Source organism: Rhincodon typus, chromosome 35 (assembly GCF_021869965.1).
Source record: "Rhincodon typus isolate 14 chromosome 35, sRhiTyp1.1, whole genome shotgun sequence".
Classification (NCBI taxonomy): domain Eukaryota; kingdom Metazoa; phylum Chordata; class Chondrichthyes; order Orectolobiformes; family Rhincodontidae; genus Rhincodon; species Rhincodon typus.
The window spans coordinates 22,291,807-22,317,829 of NC_063366.1; the positions used below are offsets into that span (position 1 = coordinate 22,291,807).

General features: G+C 43.9%; 1 protein-coding gene and 1 non-coding gene across 2 annotated transcripts in view; both read left to right on the top strand.

Moving 5' to 3' along the window:
* LOC109938303 (zinc-binding protein A33-like) overlaps positions 1–26,023 on the top strand; it is a 246,902-nt gene that overhangs the window by 63,354 nt on the left and 157,525 nt on the right. The gene's annotated exons all lie outside the window — the stretch shown is intronic.
* On the top strand, positions 4,239–4,341 carry LOC125487057. Its single transcript, XR_007265630.1, has one exon. It is a non-coding gene; the product is annotated as a U6 spliceosomal RNA (small nuclear RNA).

The following is a 26,023-nucleotide window of genomic DNA, read 5'->3' on the forward strand; positions in this document are numbered from 1 at the left end:
CTGTGAGGTTTATTTAGCGACTTGGTTAGATGATTGTGGTCTTCTGCTTTTTTTTCTTCTTTCAGCTGTGTACATGACCCTGGGCCTCAAAGGTGTTACATTTTGCATTTGTGTAGCATCTTTCATGACTGCAGCATGCCACGATGTATTTTATAGCTAACCAAGGTCCTTTTTTAGTTACTTTCTTTGCCATGGGATGTGGGCGAGACCAGCATTTGTCACCATCCCTACCTGTCCTTATCCAAACCGAGGGTATTTCAGAGGACAGTTAAGAGTCAGTCGTACTGTCGTGGGTCTGGAGAATAAGCCAGACAAGCAAAGGATGATGGCTTCCTTCTCTAAAGGGGGTTAATGAATTAGGTGAGTTTTAACAGCAAAAAATAGACTTTTCGTTGTCACCGTTACAAAGACTTGTTTTTAATTCAATGTTTTATCAGTTTTTTTTTAAAAAAAACTCTACCAGGATGAGAGGAGATCTGATTGAAATCCATAAAATTTCAACAGGGACAGATGAGACACAGGGAAGATATTTTCCCTAGTTGGGGTGAGTCTAGAACCAGGAGACACAGTCTCAGAGTACAGGGTAGACCACCCAGGACTGAGATATGGAAACCGTCCTTCACACGAAGGGCAGTGAACCTTTGGAATTCTCTATCACAGGAGGCTGTGGAGGCCACATCACTGAATATATTCAAGAAAGAGACAGATAAAGTTATAGATTTTTAAGGGCATCAAGGAATGTAGGGAAAAAGAAGGACTGTGGCATTGAGACAGAGAATCGGCCATGTTGAATGGTGGAGCATGTTCAATGGGACGAATGGCCTATTCCTGTTCCTGGTTTCTATGTCTCTGTGTCACACAAAGCTTGCATTTATTTAGCACACTGCACACTCTCAGGATATCACACAATCCATCTGTAAACTGCGATCAATACTGCTGTGTTGGCAATTTGAACACAGTAAATTCCTCCCAACACTATTCTGATAAATAATCTGATAAACCTGATCTGAGTAGCATTGGTGATAGGGTGAGTTTTAATTGGGGTAATGACAAATGAGAGAGAGAGAGAAATGACTCGTAGTGAGTTTAACCTGAGGGTCACTGCGCCTCAGGCAAGGGGTGAGGTCAAGGAGACAACATCTTCGTGGTATCCTCAGCTGGTGTGGGAACTGAAGCCACATTGTTTGCATCACCTCTCAGCCATGGTGGAGAGAAAGAAAAATAGAATGAGAGATTCATGGCTAGAGCTATAGAGAAATAAATCAGTATAGGCATAGAAGCAAAGATCCAGATACATCAATAGGTAAATGGATACAAGAGATGAACAGGAGATAGACAGAGATTTATAAGCAGTTGAAAAGAAAGACGAAGTTAGAAGCCAATTAATAGACGTAGATAGATAGATAGGTCAAATAGAGACAAACATAAATTAACTGATATGATAAAAGAGATCCAAAACAGGATATAGATTGAGTAGACAGTAATGGCATAGACTGAAATATCAAAAGCAAGGGGAAGTACATAGAATAGAGAAATAGATAAATTAGATTGTTTTTAAAAGGTAGAGATTGAAAGATAACTAGATTGATTTGAAGAGAGAGAGAAAAGATAGAGACATAGATACATTGAAAACGGAAAGGTAGATTGATCAGATGGATTGAACAGAGAGATAGATTTAGTGGAAGTTGCGAAATAAAGTGAAAGCTTAGATGGAGAGATAGATGGATTAATTAGATAGATGAAGAGATTGGATAGAGACAGAAATATTAAAAAGAGATAGAAAAAATAAGAGTTAGAAAAATTGAATCAATATAGATTGATCAGTTAAGTGGATAAATAGAGATATGTTAAAGTGATAGTTTCAAGAGACTGAGAGATTAAAAAGTGGCAGGGTAGAGAGATAGATTAAATAGAGATATAGATAGAAAGACAGGTAGATAGATATAGTTAAGAATGGACTGCAGCAGTTCTAGAAGGCAGCTCACCACTACCTTCTCAAGGGCAATTAGGGATGGACAATACATGCTGACCCAGATGGAGACAGCCATGTCCCGTGAGTGAATAAAAAAAGTGATGCCCTGATGTTTTGTTACAAAGCTGATGGAAGGCCTGTGAGAAATATAAGTTTTGTGAAGATTGATGGTACAGGGTAACCATGGCATACAGGTATCACCCTACTTAAAAATCTTACTGAAATAATCCAACAACACCCCCTCCCACCCGCCCAGACAAGTTTGAGCAAGAATTTAGCTGCGAGCTTGAAGAAATACAGTAACTTCCAGATTCAATGGATATGTGTCACAATCACTTCTGCTTCATACAGAAAGTAACCTAATTATTCACTTCCTCCTGGCAGCTAAAGTAAACTTTGCAAGTTACAGCAAAAAAAAGATTCAATCTTGTTTTTTCCACACCTCGAGCTCGGGTGTGTTGTAACTATATTGGGAATTGACTTTCCTCTAATCTCTGTGCCATTGTCATAGAGTTTTAATACAACATGGAAAAGGGTCAGCCCATCATGTCTGTGCTAATCATCAAGCATCTATCGATTCTATTCCCATCTCCCAGCATTTGGCCTGTAGCATTGTGTGCTATGGCATGTCAAGTGCTCATCTAAATTCTTCTGAATCCTAAATGTCTTAATGGTTGCTGGCCTCTACCACCCTTTTAGCAATGAGTTCCAGATGCACCCCCTCGCCCCTGTGCCTGCCATCATCTGGACAAAAATAATTGTTTCATCAAATCCCCTCTGAACCTCCTGCTCTTTCCCTTAAAACATTGACTTGGGAGTTAGCCAAAAGGGGATTTGCCATTGTCTATGTGTCCGCGCCCTTTGCCTTCAGCCTAGCTTCCTGCAGTCAGGACTATCTAGAGGATGCCTGATCACCAGAACTTTCCAACAAGCACAAAGACAACTCTTGGCTGGTGGCGAGAAGGGCGCTACCTGTGAGATCCTTCATGTACACCCAGTTGGTCCGCAACACCGCACACTGCCCTCAAAGTGGTTGCTGAGGGCGTTGAGACTGTCATACATCTCCCGTTGGAATGTAGCTTTGCAAAGGAAGTCTGGAGAAAGATGCACGGGTTTTTGTTGAGGTTCATCCCGAGCAGGTCCATGACACAGGACTCTGTACTCTATGGTCTGCTCCCTGGGACACACACCGAGGTAAATGTTGAATGCACTTGGAGGACCATCAACTCAGTGAATGACGCTCTTTGGTCTTCCCAAGCCTTGTTGGTCTTCCAGAACAAGGAGTTGACCCTGACCAAGTGTTGCAGACTGGCACATTCCAATGTCCAGGACTACATGCTGAGGGATGCACTAAAGCTTGGGGCAGCTGCCAGCAAGGCCCAGTGGGGAAAGACCACTGTCTGAGGTCTTCCTGCTGAAGGTAAATGGGGGTCCATTATCAGACCATTCCAGAGCCTCAAATATATGTAAGTATAGTTTTGAACAAGTAAGAGATGCCTACGGTCTGTTTGCTGGATAGAGTCAAACTTCAATGTCCTTGATATGCTACTGTACAGAACTGAACTGCTTCAGTGACTATGTATATCTTTAAAGATTTTTTTATGGATAAAATATATTTTTGAAATAAAATGTAAAAGTTGGCACAATATCCCCATTGTGCTCTGTCACAGAAAAATATGTTCAGGGTTCACTTCACACAATGAGAGGCAATTTTGGACCAAAAAAGGATTAAATTATAAGAGTAATTTTTATGGACAAGTAATGTAATCCCTTGTGTTTAAAACAATAAAAACGGTAAATTTACCAGAGTCCTACTATTTAGGGGGCTACTCCCTCATTTCAGGCAGAGTGAGAGAGAGAGAGAGACATGACAGATGGTGGTTTAACCTGAGGTGAGGGGAGAGGTTGAGAAAGAGAGTCCTTCATGGTAACTGCAGCCAGTGCAAGAATTGAAACCAAGTTGTTGGCATCACTCTGCATCACAATCCAGCCATCCCAGTTAATTGACCTCCTTATAAGAAAAGAGAATGTTGTCGTTGAGGTATTTTATTAGGGTTAAGGATTCGATTGAGCAGGAAAGCTCTGGTGAAAGAAGTACAGAGCAAGAGACAGTAACCTTGAAACTAGAGACTGTTCAGAGGAGGGTGAACAGGAAACATCTCTACAGACAAAAAGTTGTTGATAATCTGGAATCCTGTCTCCTATAAAGGCAGCCAAGGCCTGGTGTTAATTCGAGCGTTAAAGGTTGAGGATCATACTGTGTAAAGCACTTCTGCAGCTCAAATACTAAAATTGGAACAATACAAAGAAGATGAGCATGGCTCCTGTGTAAGGATGACACATAAATTCCTGAAACATTCCATGTTTTCTTTTGAAGGGGCCCTCTTGTGGCACAGTGATAATGTCCCTACACTTGCTCCTGGAGGCCTGAGTTTGAGTCCCACCTGCTTCGGGTTGATTGGAAAAATAAATAATTTTTTTGTGTACTGTGTAACTAGTGTTTGTGACAAGGTCAATCTCAATACAAAATGAGTTCCCTGATTGTTAATCTGGTCCAATCAGGGAGCCCTGGCTGACAGATAATAAATAGGAGTGTCAGATATCCTGTCACTCTGAGAGCTGGCTCTGAGGGAGCTGGATCAGTGTCAAGGACTCTCCACGCATAAATAAAGGGAGACTTGGTGACGGGGTACTAGCCTCTGTGGAGTTATTTCAGTAACAATATGGAATCAAGGGAAGTAAATTGAATTAAGATACAAATCAGTCATGATCCAACTGAATGGTGGAACAGATTCAAGGAGCTGACTGGCCTCCTCCTATTCCTGTCTGTAAATTAACAAATGAACCAATAACCTCCCCCCACATTCCCTTTTGCATGAACCCCGCCTGACATCCTGTGAAGGCAACATGAGAAGCTGCTGCAGCAATGCGTAAACTGGTGCAAACATTTTTTGAAAAACATCCCAATAGTCGGCAAGTTTTGCTATGTGCGAAATCAGCACTTTACTAGATAACCAGGACAGTGATCTGAGACAACAGCACACAAGGCCTCCACAGCTAACATGACAATGTAAAGCAACTTCAGTTTGAACGAACTTCCCACTGTAATTATTTTCTGCTCACTGTTTGTATGTCTTTTTTAAAGCAACAAATTATTTTGAGTGGTGTTTAATCACTGTATTTGAGGATCTGTACTTCCTCATAATCTTCTGTCAGCTGGTTATAAGGAGGCTGGACTGGAGAATTGGTCATTTCCTCCAGAGATTACTCAATCCATCTGAATTTACATTAAGTTTGGAAAGAGTTATTTTAGGATTTGATATAAATAATATGGGAACTTCGTGGGTCACTGAGTCACGAGTTCAGGAAGTCCCAGGATTAACAATGACATCTTGCATTTATGTAGCACTTGGCACAGTAAAGAAAGAACTTGCATTTGTATAGCACCATTCAAAATTCCTGGAAACTGAAAGTGTTCTACAGCCAATGAAGTTACTTATACAATGACCATGTTAGAAATTTGCATCCATCAATATTTGCCAAGAAACACAGTGATTCTGTTGCCAAAGGCAAGGGAAGTTATAATGGGGAGCAAAGAGATGTGAGACAAATGAAATACAAACCCTGGTCTGTCTTCACAAAGGAGGACACAAAAATGCTGGGTAACACAGGGTCTAGTGAGAAGGAGGAACTGAGGGAAATCAGCATTCATAGGGAAATGCTGATGAAATTGATGGGATGAAAGAACAATGAATTCATAGGGCATGGTAATCTGTGTCCCAGAGTACCACTGGATACATTGGTGGTCATCTTCCAAGATTCTACACGTTCTAGAATAGGTTGGAGGGTAGCTAGTGTAACACCACTGTTTTAAAAACAAGAGAGAGAGAAAACAGTCAATGAAAGTAAGCAAAGATAACAATGTGTAGAGCTGGATGAACACAGCGGCCAAGCAGCATCAGAGGAGCAGGAAAGCTTACGTTTCGGGTCTAGATCCTTCTTCAGAAAGGGGGGAGGGAAAGGGGATTCTGTAATAAATAGGGAGAGAGTGGGAGGCGGATAGAAGATGGATAAAGGAGAAGATAGGTGGAGAGGAGACAGACAGGTCAAAGAGACAGGGGTGGAGCCAGTGAAGTCACAAGCTTCAACATTTCCCCTCCACCGACCGCATCCCAAAACCAGCCCAGTTTGTCCCTGCTTCCCTGACCTGTCCTTCCTCCCACCTATCCCCTCCTCCCACCTCAAGCCCCACCCCCATCTCCTACCTACCAGCCTCATCCCGTCCCCTTGACCTGTCCGTCCTCCCTGGACTGACCTATCCCCCACTAACTCCACACCTACACTCACTTTTACTCTCCTCTCCACCTATCTTCTCCTTTATCCATCTTCTATCCGCCTCCCCCTCCCTCCCTATTTATTTCAGAATCCCCTTCCCCTCCCCCATTTCTGAAGAACGGTCTAGACCCGAAACGTAAGCTTTCCTGCTCCTCTGATGCTGCTTGGCCTGCTGTGTTCATCCAGCTCTACACCTTGTTATCTCAGATTCTCCAGCATCTGCAGTTCCTACTATCAATGAAAGTACAGGTGCAGCATGTAATGAAGAAGGCAAATTATATGTTGGTCTTCATAGGAGAGGGTTGAGTACAGGAGCAGAGATGTCAAGCTGCAATTGTACAGGGCCTTGGTGAGACTGCACCTGGGGCATTGTGTGTAGTTTTAGTCTCTTTATCTGAGGAAGGAGGTTCTGACTGTGGAGGGAGTGCATTAAAGGTTTGGCAGATTGATTCCTGGGATTACTAATGTATGAAGAGAGACTGGATCAGTTAGAACGATATTCACCGGAGCTTGGAAGAATGAAGAGGGATCGCAGAGGAACCTACAAAATTCAACTAGGAATAGACAGGGCAAATACAGGAAGGATGTTCCTAGTGACTATTGTCTGGAATGAGGGGTCACAGGCTCAGGATATGGAGTAGGACATTTAGGACTGAGATGAAGAGAAATTTCTTCACCCAGAGAGTGGGGAGCTGTGGAATTTGCTACCACTGGAAGCACCTAAGGCCAAAACATTGAATATTTTCTAGATGGAGTTACATATAGCTCTTAGGGATAAAGGGATCAAAGGGTATGGGGAGAAAGTGGGAAAAGGGAACTGACTTGGGTGATCAGACTCGATCATACTGAATGGTGGAGCAGGCTCAAAAGGCCAAATGGTCTCCTCCTGTTCCTATTTCTATGTTTCTATGGTAGTAGACCTCTTGTGTTGGCTGGTTTTCTTTGAAATAGAGATCATCGGCCCTCTTGAGCCTGAATTTAGCATCTCTTTTGAAAGGAGGCACCTCTGTACTGCCTTGGAGCGTTAGCCTGCAACCTTGCCCTCAAACTTTGTGAGTGGGATTTGACCCTGTGACACTGATTGCACCTGACATTGCTGGCAGCTCATTGTGTTGTTAATGGGCGTCAATTGTTAATGGGTGTCAAAGTGCTATAATGTGTCACCTTGATCAGTGTAGATGATAAGGTGATCAGATAACCCATTTCCTTTCGAAACAGTGCAAGGGCAACTTACAACAACCCCTGGAACAACTTTACTGAACAGGTGATCCTTTGTAAACTCAAAGGTACTTTTGCTTGTGCTTCCTTCCATTGTCTCGTCTCTTATTAAAATTGAATATTGCCTCCACACTGACTGATTAGCTGTGGAACATTAACCTTCCTTTCAGTGTTGGGGAGTTCTCCCTCTCACTCCCTACATAATGACCTTCTTTGACCTTTCCCCTCCCACAGTCCATGCCACACATAATAACATATTTTCCACAATGTACTGACGACAGAATGGGACAATGCTTTGTCGTGAGCATATTTTATTGATAATATCAGAACAGTGTCATCTTTTATTTGTTTATCATTCCTTTGATCCTCCAAAAGCTAATTCTGGCCTCCTGAATATCCCACAATTTTAATCAGTCTCCTACTGGTAGCCATGCCTTTAGCAATCTAGACCCTAATTCTCCTTACACCTCTCTCCATAAGTCTTTTTCCACCTTTAAGAAATCCCTTAAAAATCTGCCTGTTTAACCAAGCTCCTCATCATTCAAACCAATATTCCCTTTCCCATCTGTAAGTGACGGCTTATTGGAGCACTGTCCTTTCCATGACGGAAGGTTCCTGATTCAAATCTGGGATTTCAGCATGTGACTCGCTGGCTTTTGGTTCAGACATCAAACTGCGGCCCCATCTATTGAGTTGACCATTTCAAAGAAAAACAGTGTTGGGGTGGACTGAAACCTCCCACCCCCGCCAGTATCCTGTCCAATCTTTACAGTCAGTACCACTGAAAACCCCATGATTATCTGTTCAGCCTGTGCCACGGGGGAGGTAATGGCCTAGTTGTATTATCGCTGGACTATTAACCTAGAGACCCCGATAATGTTCTGGGGACCCAGGTTCGAATCCCACCAGAGCAGATGGTGGAATTTTAATTCAATACAATACCTGGAATTAAGAATCTAATAATGACCATGAACCCATTATCGATTGTTGGGAAAACCCAACTGGTTCGCTAATGCCCTTTAGGGAAGGAAACTGCCATCCTTATGTGGTCTGGCCTACATGTGACTCTAGACCCACAGCAATGTGGTTGACTCTGAATTGCCCTCTGGGCAATTAGGGATGCTGCCTAGTCAGCGATGCACTCATCCCATGAATGAATAAAGAAAAAATCATGTTGCTGCATGTGAGATCCTGCTGTGGACAAATTAGCTTCTGTGTTTCCCACATTACAACTGTTGCCACACTTGAAAATTACCTCATTGGCTATGAAGCACTTTGTAACACCCAATTGGCAATGAAAAGGGTGAAACAAATGCAAGGCTTGTTTTGCTTCCTTCTGTGGTTTGGGTTCACACATTGAATTTGTTTAGCGTCTTCAGGATTCCACTGCAGGATTGCCCACAGCACATTAATTTTTTGAATTTCTAGAGACTCCAGTGTGATCTTATTTCCCGTTTCTTGGGGCAAGCAGCCCCATTTCTGTTCAGCGAAGGTACCATTCCACAGTTTCTAAACAAATCTCTTTGACCTCCTAGGCTGTCCTTTGATTGCTGTTGTGTTTGATCTCTTTAGATCCCACTGCTGGGGGTATAACCTCTAGCAAGTCAATCAACTCAGGGATTTTCGGAGCAAGGGTGGAGTACGGAAAGATTACAGCAGGCAAACAAAATTAAGGTAAAAAAAAACCCAGCACCAGAAGACACACAATGGGTTGATTGGTCTCTTTCTGCACTCTCAAAGGATTTAGATGGGCTAAATTTTTTCCCTTTCCCTTGGACCAGCTTTGTGAGGCCATCTCTCATCTGTTGCTGGACTTTGGTGAGGTCACTTTTGGAATACTGCTTTTAATTGTGATCTTCCTGCTATAGGAAAGATGTTGTGAAACTTGAGAAGGTTCAGAAAAGATTTACAAGGATGTTGGCAGCGCCGGAGGGTTTGAGCTGTAGGGAGAAGCTGAATAGGCTGGGGCCATTTTCCCTGGAGTGTCAGAGACGGAGGAGGGACCTTGTTGAGGTTTATAAAGGGATATAAGTAGATATATCTATCAAATATAAAGGGATTATATATGGATATAGATAGAGGGATATGGATATGGTGAATAGACAAGGTCTTTTCCCTGGAGTGGGAGAGTTGAAAACTAGAGGGCATAGGTTTAAGGTGAGGGGGAAAGATTTAAGAGGGACCTAAGGGGCAATTTTTTTCACACAGAAGGTAGTGCATGTATGGAATGAACTGCCAGAGGAAGAGGTGGAGGCTGGTACAATTACAACATTTAAAAGTCTTCTGAACGGGCATGTGAATAGGAAAGGTTGGGAGGGATATAGGCCAAGTGCTGGCAAATGGGATTAGATTATTTTAGGGTATCTGGTTGGCATGGATGAGTTGGACTGAAGGGTCTGTTTCTGTGCTGTACACCTCTATGACTCTATAATTTGGCCTCTCGAATTACAGTTCAGAAGCACAATGTGCTGACTCACTGAGCAGTGCAGCATACTCACCTCCGCATCTTGAAGTCAAGTCTTCAATCTGTGTCAGACCAAAATGATCTCTTCTGAAAGTAGGTCAAGATTGCCATGACCTCATGATTGACAATGAAAACCATAAGCTACATAACCAGAGTTCCTTGTGACAAAGAAACAAGTCAAAGGAGCTCACTTCGATAACACGCTATCTGTCATCTTTTTTCTCCTCTTGCGGCAATGAGTCATGTAGAACAGAAATATCTGACACCCAGTCTCCGCACTGCAGCATTTTGATGCTAAATGCTAAAAATGGCTTTGTGGTCCCTCTTGCTTCCAGGAGGTGGACAGTACATGTAACACTCAGTCAGGAACCAGCTCCCTGATCCCTGCCACCACTCTTTGGTGAGATGTGGCCAACACATTTTGTTGCCAAAGCCTAAGTGCCTCTTGAATGAGTGGCTGGCTAGGCAAATTCATGGGGCAGTTAGTGCCAGCTGCATGTTGTGGGGAGCGAGTCACGTGCAGGCTGGACCAGGAAAGAATGGCAGGTTCCATTCCCTAAAGGGCATGAGTGAACCACATGGGTTTCTATGAGGATCTACAACGGGTTCATCATCACTGTTACTGAGAGGGGATTTTCATTCCAAAATTTTTATTGGCAAGGCAGAGGCATTGTCATAATGTCACTGGGCTAGTAATCTAGACCCTCCCCAGGCTCATGTTCAAACCTTGCCATGGGCAGTTAGTGAAATCAGTATTTTTAGAAAAATCATATCCGGAATTTAAAGCTAATCTAATGCTGATGATGAACCCATTGTTGATTGTCATAAAAACCCATACTCTTTAGGGAATGGAATCTGCTGTTCTTCCCTGGTCTGGCCTACAAATGACCCCAGACCGAAGCAATGTGACTGACTTTTAACTGTCCTATGGGCAATAAATGTTGACCTAGCCAGCAAGGCCCACAACTCATGAATGAAAAAAACATATTAAATGAATGAAGCCAGATGCTGTGCTAAGACATGAATGCACGTCCCCGCAGCATGGACCCATCTCTCAGAATGACCAGCCCAGAGACAATAACACTCTACCATTGTCTACAGAAGCAACATATGAGAACATCACCCATCCAGCTGTGACCCTGTCAGCAATGTAAAGACCTGTTGGCATGATGGCCTTGAATTTGGACCCCATTGCCCAGGAGCCGAGAGACATTAAACAAGTTCTTCATAAATCCACGTAAACAGTGCACCATCGTCTGTGTAGATTTGGTCTTGTGACCTTGTGGCCCTCAGTTATTCAGGAGGGGATTTATCTTGTCTTCACAATATTCCCCCAGGTTGTTGTCAAGTCTTTCCACTCCCTAGTAAAATGATTGCTCTCACAAACCTTCAGATGTTATTCCTGGGTTTGCTCACAGCCCCAGCACTTTAAAATTCCCCCGAACTTTCCACCCCCTTGTTATTGGATAGTCTGAGCACCGGCTGCTTGCCCCGGTGAGAGACACCCTCCTGAAAGTGTATAACTTGAATTCAGTGTGGCTTCCTGTCCCCACCTCGGATGACACAGTATGCGAAACAGGAAAGAGATCTGTGGTCCCTGTGCAACAGTCACCGCTCGCCAGGGTTAGATTCCACTCTGCAACATTTCTGCCAATCCCAGTGGTGACCTAGTTGCTGTGCTCTGTCTTACGTGAGGCATGCATGGAGACAATACATCCTTTCCTAACACCCACCATCACCTCCTGAAAGCAGTAATTCAAAGAGTGTGGCATTCCACTCATTCTGGGTCAGACACTGTCCTTCCCCCACCACCGAACCTGGGTGTCAATGAGACAGTGAGTCAGACACTGTCCTTTCCTTCTCCCTGGGTCTGGGTGGGACAGTGGGTCGGACACTGTCGTTCCCTGCCAGACAACCCCCCCCCCCCACAACGCCCCCCCCCCCCCCCTCCCCGGGACTGGGCGGGTTAGTGGGTCAGACACTGTCCTTGAGCAGGTCAAGCCTGGAGCCAAAGGGATATGATCTATCCGAGAAGTTGCGTCCAGACTCCTCCTTTGAATTTTGAAAGATGTCCACGCTCAGGATCTGGGCTTTACTGGCAAGGCGTGTGTATTGTACCATCTGTATTTCTCCTGGAGCAGGCGATGATGAGCTACAGGTTTGGTTAGAAGTGACTGTTTTGCTCAGGCCTTCTTAACGGACAGTCAACGGGTAACCTATTTTCACAGTGCAACAATAACATGGTCACTTTTGAATCTGATTTCTCTCTTTAACAGAGCTGTATTCTGAACCTCAAATTACCCTGAGGCACATTCAGGCTCAAGTCAAGGTCATTTTGAGGAATAAACTGGAATAATGACTCACCGTCCCCCAAAGTCACAGCCTACAGGAATATTCTGGGGACTCGGGTTCAAATCCCGCCATGGCAGATGATGGAATTTGAATGCAATAAGGAAGTATCTGGAATTAAGGATTTACTGATTATCATGAAACCATTCTTGAGTGCTGGAAAAACACACCTGGCTCAGTAATGTCCTTCAGGGAAGGAAATCTGCCATCCTTGCCTGGTCTGGCCTGTGTGTGACTCCAGACCCACAGTGATGTAGCTGACTCTCCCCTGCCCTCTAAAACAGCCAAGCAAGTCACTCAACTTTATCAATCACTACAAAGTCTCCGTGGACTGCAAAGGTTTAAGAAAATCAGAAATCACACGACACCAGGTTATAGTCCAACAGGTTTATTTGAAAACACAAGCTTTCAGAGCCTCAGTCCTTCTTCAGGTGTTAGTGACAGAGGTGGTGTCAGACACAGAAGTTATAAGTAAAAGATCAAAGGGTCACACCACTGATGAGGATCTACTAAATAAACCTAAGATGCTGTTAAATCTTTAATCAATTAGGTTTTAATTGATTAATATGTATATGTATATATAAATCGCCAAATCCCTTTCAAGTCAGGTCCTGAGAGAACTGAAGGTTTTATCAGTGCCAAGAAGAGGTGACATTTTAGATTAGACAATGCATGTTAGGTGTGAGGCCTTGTTTAGAATCTGTTTGTGTTTCAGTTTGGAGTCAGACTGGTTTTATTTCTAAAGTAGGAATTTATAAAATGCCGCAACTACTAACTGTCTATAAACTGTGCGCTTTTTGAACAAAACAAGATACATTTTCAAATATAAATTCACCCCATAGATTCACACCTGTGTGTGTGTGTTGTGAGGTAGAGAGAGAGAGAGTGTGTGTATGAGAGATGATCTGTGTGAGAGTGTACAGCGCGGTGGGGTCACCTGTAGTGCGACATGAACCCAAGATCCCAGTTGAGGCCAGTCCCATGGGGACCAGACTTAGCTATCAGCTTCTGCTCAGCAACTCTGTGTTGTTGTGTATCCGAAAGTCTGCCTTGGAGGACGTTTACCTGAAGATCTGAGGCCGAATGTCCTTGACCGCTGAAGTGTTCCCTCATTTGGAGGGAACATTCCTGTCTGGCGATCATTGCACAGTGTCCATTCATCCATTGTTGTAGCGTCTGCATGGTTTCACCATGTACCATGCCTCGGGGCATCCTTGCCTGCAGCGTATGAGACAGACACCATTGATGAAGATGTACCAAATAAACCTAAGATGCTGTACCCCCTCACCCCCCCAACACACACACACACACAATTTACAGACAGTCAGTCAATATGGCGTTTTATAAATTCCTACTTTAGAAATAAAATCGGTCTGACTCCAAACTAAAACACAAACGGATTCTAAACAAGACCTTACACCTAGCATGCATTGTCTGACCTAAAATGTCACCTATTGTACACATTGATAAAACCTTTAGTTCTCTCAGGACCGTGACTTGAAAGGAATTTGGTGATTTACATATACATATTAATCAATTAAAACCTTCTAACTGATTAAAGATTTAACAGCAACTTAGGTCTATTTAGTAGATCCTCATCAGTGGTGTGACCATTTGATCTTTTACTTATAACTTCTGCGTCTGACACCACCTCTCTCACTAACACCTGAAGAAGGACTGAGGCTCTGAAAGCTTGTGTTTTCAAATAAACCTGTTGGACTATAACCTGGTGTCTTGTGATTTCTGACCTTGTCCACCCCAGTCTGTCACCGGCATCTCCACATCGTGATTTGAGAAGGCAGCTCACCACCACCTTCTTAAGGGCAACTAGGCGCGGGCAATATATGCGGGCCCAGCCTGCGATACTCATGTCCCATGAATACATTTTACATGCCAAGTATAAGTGACCTGCTTATCTTCTTGACGGTGTTGATTGAGATGGGTTGGATAGCAGGCTGTACACAGGGGGCCCTCTGTAATTGCAGGGGATCCTTCTTACGTGCCACACCCGCATTCCCCCCCCACCCACTCCGAGAGGTTTGACATCTCCTTGGGGTTGGGGGTGGGGGGAGAAATGCACCACGCCCACAGTTGTGTCAGTGAGGAGCGTTGACCTGGATTTGGTGCTCAGTGAGACTCGAACTTATGACCTTCAGACTCAGCGTGCTAGCTCCTGAAGCATGTCTCAGTTGCTGGCAGGTACACCTTAGAGCCCAAGGGGCCTGGATTATCTTTGCTGTGTCATTGAGGGGGAAATGCAGCCTGTTGCTTGCTTTCTGTCAGCTGCGCAGTGGAAATGTTTCGCTGAGGCACTTTTACCACCTCAGCCCGTTGGAGGCTGTCTCTCTGGGCAAACTGTCAACTCCTTACCGCTGGAATGTGGTTGAAAGTCAAACGTGTCGTGACTGACAATCTGTGAGTCTCAACCAGGGTAGTATCTCTCCATGGGATGGGTCACAGACCGAACACTAATGAAGGAAAAGAATCCAGCGTTTATACATTTTGGCAATCCCCCGGTTCAGCTTCTTATATCCATTCCTGAAGCTTCCGTGCCTTTCCTTACAATTCATTCATGGCATGTGAGTGTCACTAGTGAGACCAGCCTTAATTGCCCAGAGGGCAGTTGTAATTCAACCACTTTGCTGTGGGCCTGGCTGGAATCGAATGTAGGCCAGACCGGGTAAGGATGGCAGATTTCCTTCTCTAAAGGATATCAGTGAAACAGATGGGATTTTCCTGACAAATGACAATGGTTTCATTATTAGACTCTTAATTTCAGGTTTTTATTGAATGCAAATTCCATCATTGAACCTGGGCCCCCAGGGTCTCAGGATTCAAAGTCTAGCGATAATACCACTGGGCGAACCTACTGTGACACAGAAAAATTGTGGGCAGTAAGGCACACACAGCAAGATTCGAGGGTGGAGGGTAGGGAATAGTTTTGGATCTGTTCACCAGCCTGAGAGCACAGATGGGCGGGAGAGGGTGGGGGGGGGTTGTGTGGGGAAGAGTGTCTCAGTTTAACGTGATACTGAAAAGGCTGTGCCTCTGAACATTCTGACCTCTTTCAGTCCTACGTCTGGATGGTCTGCCTCAGTGATGCGCTCGTCTGCTCTCGATTGGGCACTCTATCGATTTCTGAGATTTACAAGGCTGACATCTCTGTCTCCTCGCTGTCAGTTAGCTGTTGTTTCACACGCTGCTTTCCACACCCATAACACAGGAATCATGGGCAGATCTGAGATAATTAGTTTGCAACTGTCTTCTAACCTGGTGACCTTCTTAATTCTTTCCAAAACAGTCTTTCAATGAACCAAGGTGACCATGGATGGCGTTTCGTGTCTTGACCTACCCGATAATTCTTTCACTCTGACAAGCATAACCTGATTCTAAAATGGCTTCTGTTGAACCTTGTTTCTTGGACATTTAGCTCAGTTGGCTGGATGGCTGGTTTCTGATGCAGAGTTACATCAACAGTGTGGGTCTAATTCCTACACTGGCTGAGGTTACCATGAAGGCCTCTTCTTCTCAAACTCTCCCTTCGTCTGAGGCGTGGTTACCCTCAGGATTAAGGACCACCAGCCGTCTCTCTTCACAGAAGAGCAGCCTGTGGCCTGATAGGACTGTGGCGACTTTACCTTTGTTTGAACCCAGTGGGAAATGCAATCTTAAGAAAGAGAACACCTCACTTGTCTATCCTTTATACACCTATCTAATGAGGCCATCCCACCCACAAGTGCCTGTTTCCCAGCGATCTTTAGCCTGAAGTGAGGAGTCAGCACTAGGTTGACTGTAATTCTCAATCAGGTTTGGCCCCATGGGGTTAATGATCGCAGCAGGCCAGGCTTTCAAGGTGTGACAGGGCAAACAGAGATGGCATGTTCCTTAACTGGTCACTCTAGAACTGGGGTTGAGGGAAGGGGGGAAGCAGGGTGCACTATCTGAGGAGAAAGAGCATCCAAGTAAAACTGAGAAGGATTTCTTCCGTCCGAAAGTGCTGAGTCTTTGAGTTCTCCAGCTCAGCTGTTGAGCTGGTTCACGACAGACATTGATAGGTTTCTGGAGACCAATGGCATTAAGGAAAATGGAGGTCGTACAGGGAAGTGACATTGAGCAGACGATCCACTGTGATCGAGAACAATGGGGCAGATTTGATAGACTGAATTCCCTAGCCCTTGTTCCTATCTCATATGAAGGACTGACACAACACAGAGGCTGTGACAAAAATCCAGTGTGTCATAGAATATCCTAACTGTGACAGGGCAGAAGGAGATCATTGGGCTCATTGTCTTTGAATGAGCAAGCTGCCTCTGTACCATTCTCCTGCCTTTACCTCCTAAACCTTACTGTTGGCTTTACTGACAGTATCATCTGATGCCCTCCTCAATGTTTCTGTTGAACCTGGCTTTTTCAGTGCACTTCAATTACACTTTGCAATTGGAAGTCTTTAAACTAACCATCAATTAAACATGGAAACATAGAAACTTAGAGTAGGTGTAGGCCATTCGGTCCTTTGAGATTGCTCTGCCATTCTTCATGACCATGGCTGATCATCCAACTCAGTCCCCTGTTCCTGTTTCTCCCCCATACCTTTTGATCCCTTTAGTCCCAAGAACTGTCTTTAATTCCTTCTCAAAAATGTTTAATGTTTTGACCTCAACCACTAGATATGGTGAATAGACAAGGTCTTTTCCCTGGAGTGGGAGAGTCCAAAACTGGAAAGCATAGGTTTAAGATGAGGGGCAATGATTTAAAAGGGACCTAAGGGGCAATTATTTTCACACAGAGGGTGGTGCATGTATAGAATGAGCTGCCAGAGGAAGTGGTGGCAGAGAATTCCATAGGTTTACCTCATTCTCGGTGAAAATCAGTCCTAAATGTCCATTCTGTATCCTTAGGCTGAGCCCTGGTTCTGGATTCCTCAGTCATAGGGAACATCTTTCCTGTCTAGTCCTGTTGAAATGTTATAGGTTTAACTCTTCTAAACTCCAGTGATAGAGCCCTAACTGATCCAGTCTCTCTTCAGTCCTACCATTCAAGGAACCAGTCTGGTAAACCTTTGTTCTACTCCTTCCATAGCCAGAACATCCTTCTTCAGATGAGGAGACAAAAAATGCACACAGTACTTCAAGAGTGGCCTCATCAAGGCCCTGTACAACTGCAGTACAATCCCTGCTCCTGTACTCGAATCCTCTCACTATGAAGGCCAATTAAACTTTAATTTATCATGAATGCTATGACAGACAGAAAGGGGTGCAGAGACACAAGGAAATAAAGAGAGATTGAGAGGAAGAGAGAGCAGGATAACAGTGAGAGAAGTTGATGAAAGACAGGGAGAAGGCCGATTCTGCAATCGGGAAAAACAGAGTTGGACAGAAAGGACAGAGTGAATCATCAGGAATTTAGAAAGTAAAAAGCAGTCACTAGTTCCACGAGAGTTTCATCAGTGAGGAAATTTCTGTCTTACCCACTTCCTCCTCATATTTAAATATTTCCTCATTTCACCACGGTGGCATACAGCGAAAACTACACCCACTGCCAAGGGGTAAAGCCTACTTTGCTTTCTATCCCCCAGGCTTCTATTGTCTTTTGCCTCATTGTTCCCACAGCCCAATGTGCTCCTTCTTCGCCCTCAGGCCCTCGCTGCAGCCTGTGTGGAAATCCGTTGTCCTAGTCACATTTTAGCCTTGGTGATATAATGTGGCTTTGCAACTGCAGAGGCACTGGCGACATCTCACTTGGTCCTGCACACCAAGCTCAGAAATGTTAGAGCCCATTTGGCTCATCGTGTCCACAAATAAGCATCATGACTCATCTTGCCCACTATTGGTTGGATGTATTTTTGGAAGTCTCAAGATAGGTATATTCCACTGCTCTGTCATCTCCCCCCTCCCACCCCTGCCAATCCCCTCTCCATGCAGGTACAACAAGTTATTGGGAAGACAAATGGGATGATGGCCTATATTGCAAGAGGCATGGAGTATAAATGCAGGGAAGTTCTAACACCCAGAAATGAGATGACAGTGACTGAACCTGACGCCAACTCCTCATTTGAGTGATATCAAGGACCCCTAGATAAACTGGAACAAACAGATATCGGAGGCAGACTCTCCTGCAGTTGGAGTCATATCGCCATATAGGAAGATAGTTGTGGTTGTTGGAGGTCAGTCATCTCAGCTCCAGGACATCTCTGCTGGAGTTCCTCAGGATAGTGTCTTAGGCCCAACCATCTTCAGCTGCTTCATCAATGACCTTCCCCCCATCATAAGGTCAGAAGTGGTGATGTTCGCCGATGATTTCATAATGTTCAGCACTATTCATGACTCCTCAGATGCTGACACAGACTTGGGCTAACAAGTGACATTCACACTACACAAATGACAGCCAATTACCTTCTCTAATAAGAGAGAATCAATGAATCGATTGCCTCTTGACATTTAATGGCTTTGCCATTGTTGAATTCCACACGATCAACATCCTGGGGTCACAATTGTCCAGAAGCTGAACTGGACAAGCCATATAAATACTGCAGCTACAAGATCAGGTCAGTGGCTAGGTCTTTCATGGTAAGTAACACACCTCCTGCCTTCCCAATGCCTGTCTACAATCTACAAGGTACAAGTCAAGAATGTGACATTTTACTGTCCAGTTGCCTGGATAAGTGGAGCACTGACAACACTGAAGAAGCTTGAAACCAACAAGGACATAGCAGCCCACTTGACTGGCACCCTATCCAACACCTTCCTGTTCAATCCCTTAACTTTGATGTACACTGGCAGCAGCATGTACCATCTACAAGATGCACTGCAGTAATTCGTTGAGGTTATAGGAAGGATGTTGTGAAACTTCAAAGAGTTCAGAAAAGATTTACAATGATGTTGCCAGGGTTAGATAGTTTGAGCTGTCGGGAGAAGCTGAATAGGCTGGGGCTATTTTCCTTTGAGCATCAGAGATGGAGGAGGGATCATATAGAGGTTTATAAAATCATGGGGGTCATAGATGTGGTGAAGAGACTCTCCCTGGAGTGGGAGAGTCCAAAACTAGAGGGCATAGGTTTAAGGTGAGGGGAAACGATTTAAAAGGGACCTAAGGGGCAATTTTTTTCACACAGAGGGTGGTGTGCATATGGAATGAGCTGACAGAGAAAGTGGTGGACGCTGGTACAAATATAACATTTAAAAGTCTTCTGAATGGGTATATGAATAGGAAAGGTTTGGAGGGATATAGGCCAAGTGCTGGCAAATGGAATTAGATTATTTTAGGATATCTGGTTGGCATGGACGAGTTGGACTGAAGGTTCTGTTCCCATGCTGTACACCTCTATGAGTCTATGAAGCTACCCAACAGCATCTTCTAAACCACTGACCTCTAACATCTAGAAGGATAAGGGCAACAGACACATGCAAACAGCACCACACCTGCTGGTTCCCCTTCACCCATTCACCATTTTGACTTGGAACAACTTTGCTGTTCATTCACTGTTGTTGGGTCAATAGCCTGGAGTTCCCTTCCTAACAGCACTTTGAGTGGCCCTACACCCCAAGGACCCAGTAGTTTAAGAAGGCAGTTCACCACCACTTCACCAGGACAATTAGAAATGGGTAATAAATGCTGGCCCAGAATTGACAACCACACCCCACGAATGAATTTTTTAAAAAAAGACACTATAACCATTTCAGTCTGGAAATCTGTTGTTTAAAAATTCCAGTTTTGTGGAAAATGTTTTAAACAGAGCCAAGTAATCTCTGCTTCTTTTTATCCCAGCGTTCTGGGGATCATATACACAGAAGGTTCAATTTTTGAATGAATAACAGAATAATATTTTTGTTATAATTAATGATATTTTATTTCTGTTTTCTGCTTCAGGTAACTGTACTTACGACGTTTTCTGGTCCAGATGTTTATTACCGGGAATTCTAACATTATTCTATAATCTAGAAAATACCAAAATCCAGAAATGGCTTAATTCAGAGCACTCTGGTCTGGGGAGGTTACAGAGTATTAGAATTATTTGTGACTGTCTCATATATATAAACATATGTAGCTTATAGACTTGGACTGCCGAGTAGGTTGAAACCCTTTCTCCACATCTACTCTTACTGAAATCATCACTGTTTTCAAGATGTCTCTGAGCCCAAGCCTTTAACCTTTTCCATTGTGCCTGTCAATTTCTCCATGTCATTATAATGTTCTTTCAAGATGAACAAATTATTGAGAAATTAATGTTCCTCCTACCTGTATTATGATGGCCCAGTAAAGGATCTGCGCAATGGTTGTTTACAAATCCAAGATTAAATGGAGTAATGTGGGGGTGTCAAACCTGGCCTCAGGGATAATTAGATCATTTATACTTGATTGGTATCTTTGCTGGGATTCCTGTTTTGCACCCAGTCTTGATGTTGTGCTGTTGTAATATGGTGCAAGACTGTCACATTCGTCAACAGTTTCCAACAGGAATTAGTCAACATCAGATCAGGGCAACAAAATGAATAATTTAGAAACAGAGTTATTAAGTTAAAATAGACTTCAGTTCATCCTCTTATGCAATTGTGTTGGCTCGATGCAATATATTTCAATCTTTCAACAGCAGTCGTTCACAGGATGTGGCTACTGCCGGCATCATTGTCTATCCCTAGTTGCCCTTAGGGAGGTTGGTGATGAGCTCCGTATTGTTGTAACATTTCTGAATCCAAGATCGAATGGTTTTGGCTAACGTTTCACAATGAGAAGTTCAAATCTCACAACGACTGGTGAAATTTGCATTTCAATCTCATTAACAAATCTAGTCTCAGTAATGGCAAGCAGGAAGCCATGATTGTTACAAAGGCTCATGAGTGGGACCTTCTTCAGGGAAGGAAATCGCCATCTTTCCTGTGTTTGGGCAGCTCCAGACCTACAGCAATGTGATTCATGCTCCATTCCCCCACCATCCCCTCTGCAAGTCGCTGTTGAAACCTCAATCAGAGTGAAACTGGCGATCTGCAATGCAATGACGTAGGTGCTGGAAACAATGAAGGTGCACCCTCCCCAGGCCTTCCTGCAAAATCCTCCTCACTTACATCTGGAGGTCTCACTCCTTTCATCACTGACCCACAGAAGCAGCAGTATGTGGCATTTACAAAATGCACTGCAGTCACTCACCAAGCCTCCTTCAGCAGCACCTACCAATACCATAGCCGTAAGGCCATCAAACACAGGCCATTCAGCCCACTGATTCTGCTCCAGCATTCAATGAGCTAATTGTCAATTTTTATGGGGGAGGCAATGATCTAGTGGTATTATTGCTGGACTGTTGATTAATCCACATACCCAGATAACATTTTGGGGCCTGGGTTCGAATCCCACCATGGCAGATGGTGGAACTTGAATTCAATAAATATCTGGAATTAAGAATTGAATGATGGCCGGGAATCCATTGTCAATTGTCTGGAAAGCCCATCTGGTTCACTAATGTCGTTTAGGGAAGGAAACTGCCATCCTTACCTGGTCTTGCCTCCATATGACTCCCGACCCGCAGCAATATGGTTGACTCTTAACTGCCCTCTGGGCAATTAGGAATGGGTAATAAATGTTGCCTAGCCAGTGATGCCCTCATCCTGTAAATGAATAAAGAATAAAAAACTCCACTGTCCTGCCTTTTCACCATAACCCTTGATTTCTCTACTGATTAAAAATCTATCTCAGCTTTGAATACACTTTATGACCCAACCCAAAGCCCACTGTCTGTGTTACAGATTCTCAACCTTCTGAGAGAAGAATTGCTCCTCGTCTCTGTCTTAAATGTGTGACCCCTCATTCTAAGATGATGCCCTCTGGTCCTAGACTCTCCCAGAAGAGAAAACAACCTTTCCACATCTACCAAGTCAAGTCTACACGGTAAATCCTTAAATGTTTCATTATGGTAGCCTCTCATTCATGAATAAAAAGCATTCAGAAAAGATTTACAAGGCTGTAGCCAGGCTTGGAGGGAGACGCTGAATAGGCTGGGACTATTTTCCCTGGAGTGTTGGAAGCTGAGGAGTAACTGTATGGAGATTTATAAAATCATGAGGGGCATGGATAGGGTGAATATCCCAGGTCTTTTCCCCAGGGTAGGCGAGTCCAAAATTAGAGGGCATACATTTAAGATGAGGGGGCAAGATTTAAAAGGGACCTAAGAGGCAACTTTTTCACACAGAGGGTGGTGCATGTATGGAATGAACTGTCGGAGGAAGTGGTGGAGGCTGGTACAATTACAACAGTTAAAAGGCATTTGGATGAGTATATGAATACAAAGGATTTAGAGAAATATGAGCCAAATGCTGGCAAATGGGACTACATTAATTTAGGATATCTGGTCAGTATGGATGAGTTAGGCCAAAAGGTCTGTTTCCATGCTGTATAGCCCTGTGACTCTATATTCCAATGAGTACAGGTTCAATCCAATCTACATCTTGTCATTAGACAGCACCTCCATATCTGGGTCAGCCGAGTGAACCTTTTCTGAACTGCCTCCAATGCCAGGATATATTTCCTCAGCTAAGGGGCCTAAAACTGTTTACAGTATTCCAGCTGTAATCTGACTAGTGCCTTGTATAGTTTTAGTAAAACCTCCTTACTTTTATTGTTCATTCCTTCTGCCATCTGGAGCTTATGAACAAAGAACAAGGATGGACCACTCGGCCCTTCAAGCGTGCTCCGCCATTCAATACGACCACGTCTGATCTGTTTTTAACCTTAACTCTACATTCCTGCATATCCCCAATAACCTTTCATCCACTTTGTAATGAGGAATCTATCTACCCCGATTTAAAAATATTTAAAGATGTTGAGGTAACATCCAATATATGCATGAATTAGGAATGAGCATGTGGCGAAGTGAACTTACAAGCGGCCATATTCCTTGCTATACTGGGTGATAGTGCTTATGGTTTTGGAAGGTGCTGTTGGAGGAGCCCTTGTTGTATTGTATTCTGTGGATGGGACACACTGCGGCCACTGTGCTTTTGTGCTGGTGAATTGATGTAGTCATCAGTTTGCTGCAAGACTGGCTTGATGCGACTTGAAGAGGTTGCGCCAATTTTCAAGCTTCAGGCAAACAATAACACTGGTTGGAGAGTCACGTGAGATTTTTGGGCATGGGTTGCAAGGTCAGTGAAGCAGCAGTCCTGATGTCTCACCCATAAACTCAATATCGGCTGCAAATTGATGGCCCAGTCCCCCACCTTCCATGTTAAAGCACTTGCTCAACAGAGGTTTAGATGATGAGGACCATTTACATAAATGTGGCCTGGATTCCCCAGAATATCCAAGTTTAATTGCAGATTATGGATTTAGGATGTTGAGTGGATTCAGTAGGGCAGATGCAGTGAAACTGTGAAGTAATCTAAATGAAACGAGTAGATTTCTCCATTGAGTCGCCATGGGTTTTATGGACAAAATGGCATCCTTCGATGCTGTGGTGACACTATGACTTTCTGGTAAGGGTAAATAATCTTAAAAACAGATGTTCACAGAGAAACTGAGAAACACACCTTTACACAGAGAGTTCTAAAACTGTACAACACTGCTTCTCAAATACTTATTGTAGCAAAAACTCCTGTGCTGACAGTACAGTCACAAATTCACCAAGGAAGCAGAAATAGCCAGCTGCTGACTACGAGACTCAAAGAAAGTTTTTTTTTGTATATAAAGGGAATGCTCCCACTGCCTGAGCAATATGGGAAGGTGCAAGTTCGCCACCTCTGGGAAGGCTAATTATGGCTTCGTTATAGCCCTGATTCACCCCCGACCCATGGACCACTGCCCCTTCTCTTACCCTTTTGGAACACCGATCACCCTGTGGGAAAAAAATTCCATTTTGATGACTTAGCAAAATATGGTAAACCTCATCCGAATGTTTCCTGCTAAACTCATGTTGGAATATATTTTCAGATTTTTCTTCACTGAAATCAGTATGACGTGGACCTGTGTTGTTTTTTTCCCTCTCTGTTGTTGCTGCTGTTGCTAACAGAGGCAACAGATCGTCATCCGACACCATCTTCCTCCTCCACATAATTGAGCTGAAGCTCACCACTCCTGAATTCACTCTCACCTGGGGAACCGGAAACCAATGATAACCTCAGACTTCTTCCCCAATGGAAAAGCAGTTTCACAATTCGACAGCAAATCAGGGAATGTAGAAGTGTGGGAGCGATGATTGACCAGTCAAACCCCATTCCATCAGAATGGCTCACAACTCATGTCCCTGGCTAGCTCTGTATATCCTTAAACAACCATCTGCTAATGTTATGTATCCTTGATATTTTTAAAAATTCATTCATTCATGGGACATGTGCATTGCAGGCTGGGCCAGCATTTATTGCCCATCCCGGTTGCCCCCTGAGAAGGTGGTGGTGAGCTGCCTTCTTCAAGCAGTGCAGTCCATGCGCTGTAGGTAGACCCACAATGCTTTTAGGGAGGGAATTCCAGGATTTTGGCCCACTGACAGTGAAGGAACAGCGATATATTTCCAAGTCAGGATGGCGAGTGTCTTGGAGGGGAACTTTCAGGTGGTGGTCTTCCCATGTATCTGCTGCCCTTGTCCTTCTAGATGGAAGTGGTTGTGGGTTTGAAAGGTGGTGTCTAAGGATCTTTGGTGAATTTCTACTGTGCATCTTGTAGATGGTACACACTGCTGTAACTGAGCATTGATGGTGGAGGGAATGGATGCTTGTGGAGGTGGTGTCAATCAAGCCAGCTGCCTTGTCCTGGTAATCATCACTACAAAACCATAAGGTGAAGGAGTGGGCTATTCAGCTCAGCAAGTATGTTCTACTGTTCAATGAGATCATGGCAAACTTGATAGTCCTTAACCCCAACTTCCCAGCTGTCCTCATAACTCTTGATTTCCTTTCAGATTAAAAATCTATATCAGCCTTGAATAAACTGAAATACCCACGTCTCAATAGCACTCTCAGGTAAAATATTCCACAGATTCACTATCCTCTGAGAGAAGAAATTCCTCCTCATCTCTGTCTTAAATGGGCGAGCACATACTCTGAGAATATGACCCCTGTTCCTAGACTTTCCCACAAGGGGATAAAACCTTTTTGTATCACCTCCTAAGAATTTTGTACGTTTCAATAAGTTCGCTTCTCACTTGCTTAAATTCTAATGAGGCCAAACCTATTCAGCTTCTCCTTACAAGAAAATTCCTCTCTAACTTGGGATCTGCATCTTGACAGGGCAGGACTTATCCACTTGATGGTAATGTCCAGGGGACCGTTGCCGAACAAAGAGCCATTGGAGTGCCGGTCCATAGTTTCTCAAAAGTAGAGTCGCAGTTGGATAGGATAGTGAAGAAGGCATTTGATATGCTTGCCTTTATTGATCAGTGCATTGAGTACAGGAGTTAGGAGATCATATTGTGGCTATACAGGACATTGGTTAAGCGACTTTTGGAATACTGTGTGAAATTCTGGTTTCCCTGCTATTGGAAGGATGTTGTGAAACTTGAAAAGGCTCAGAAAAGATTTACAAGGAAGTCGCCACGGTTGGTGAGGGTTTGAGCTATAGGGCGAGGCTGAATAGGCTGGGGCTATTTTCTCTGGAGCATCGGAGGCTGAGGGGTGCACTTATTGAGGTTTATAAAATCACGAGGGACTTGGATAGGGTGAATAGACAAGATCTTCTCCTCAGGATAGAGCAGTCTAAAACTAGAGGGC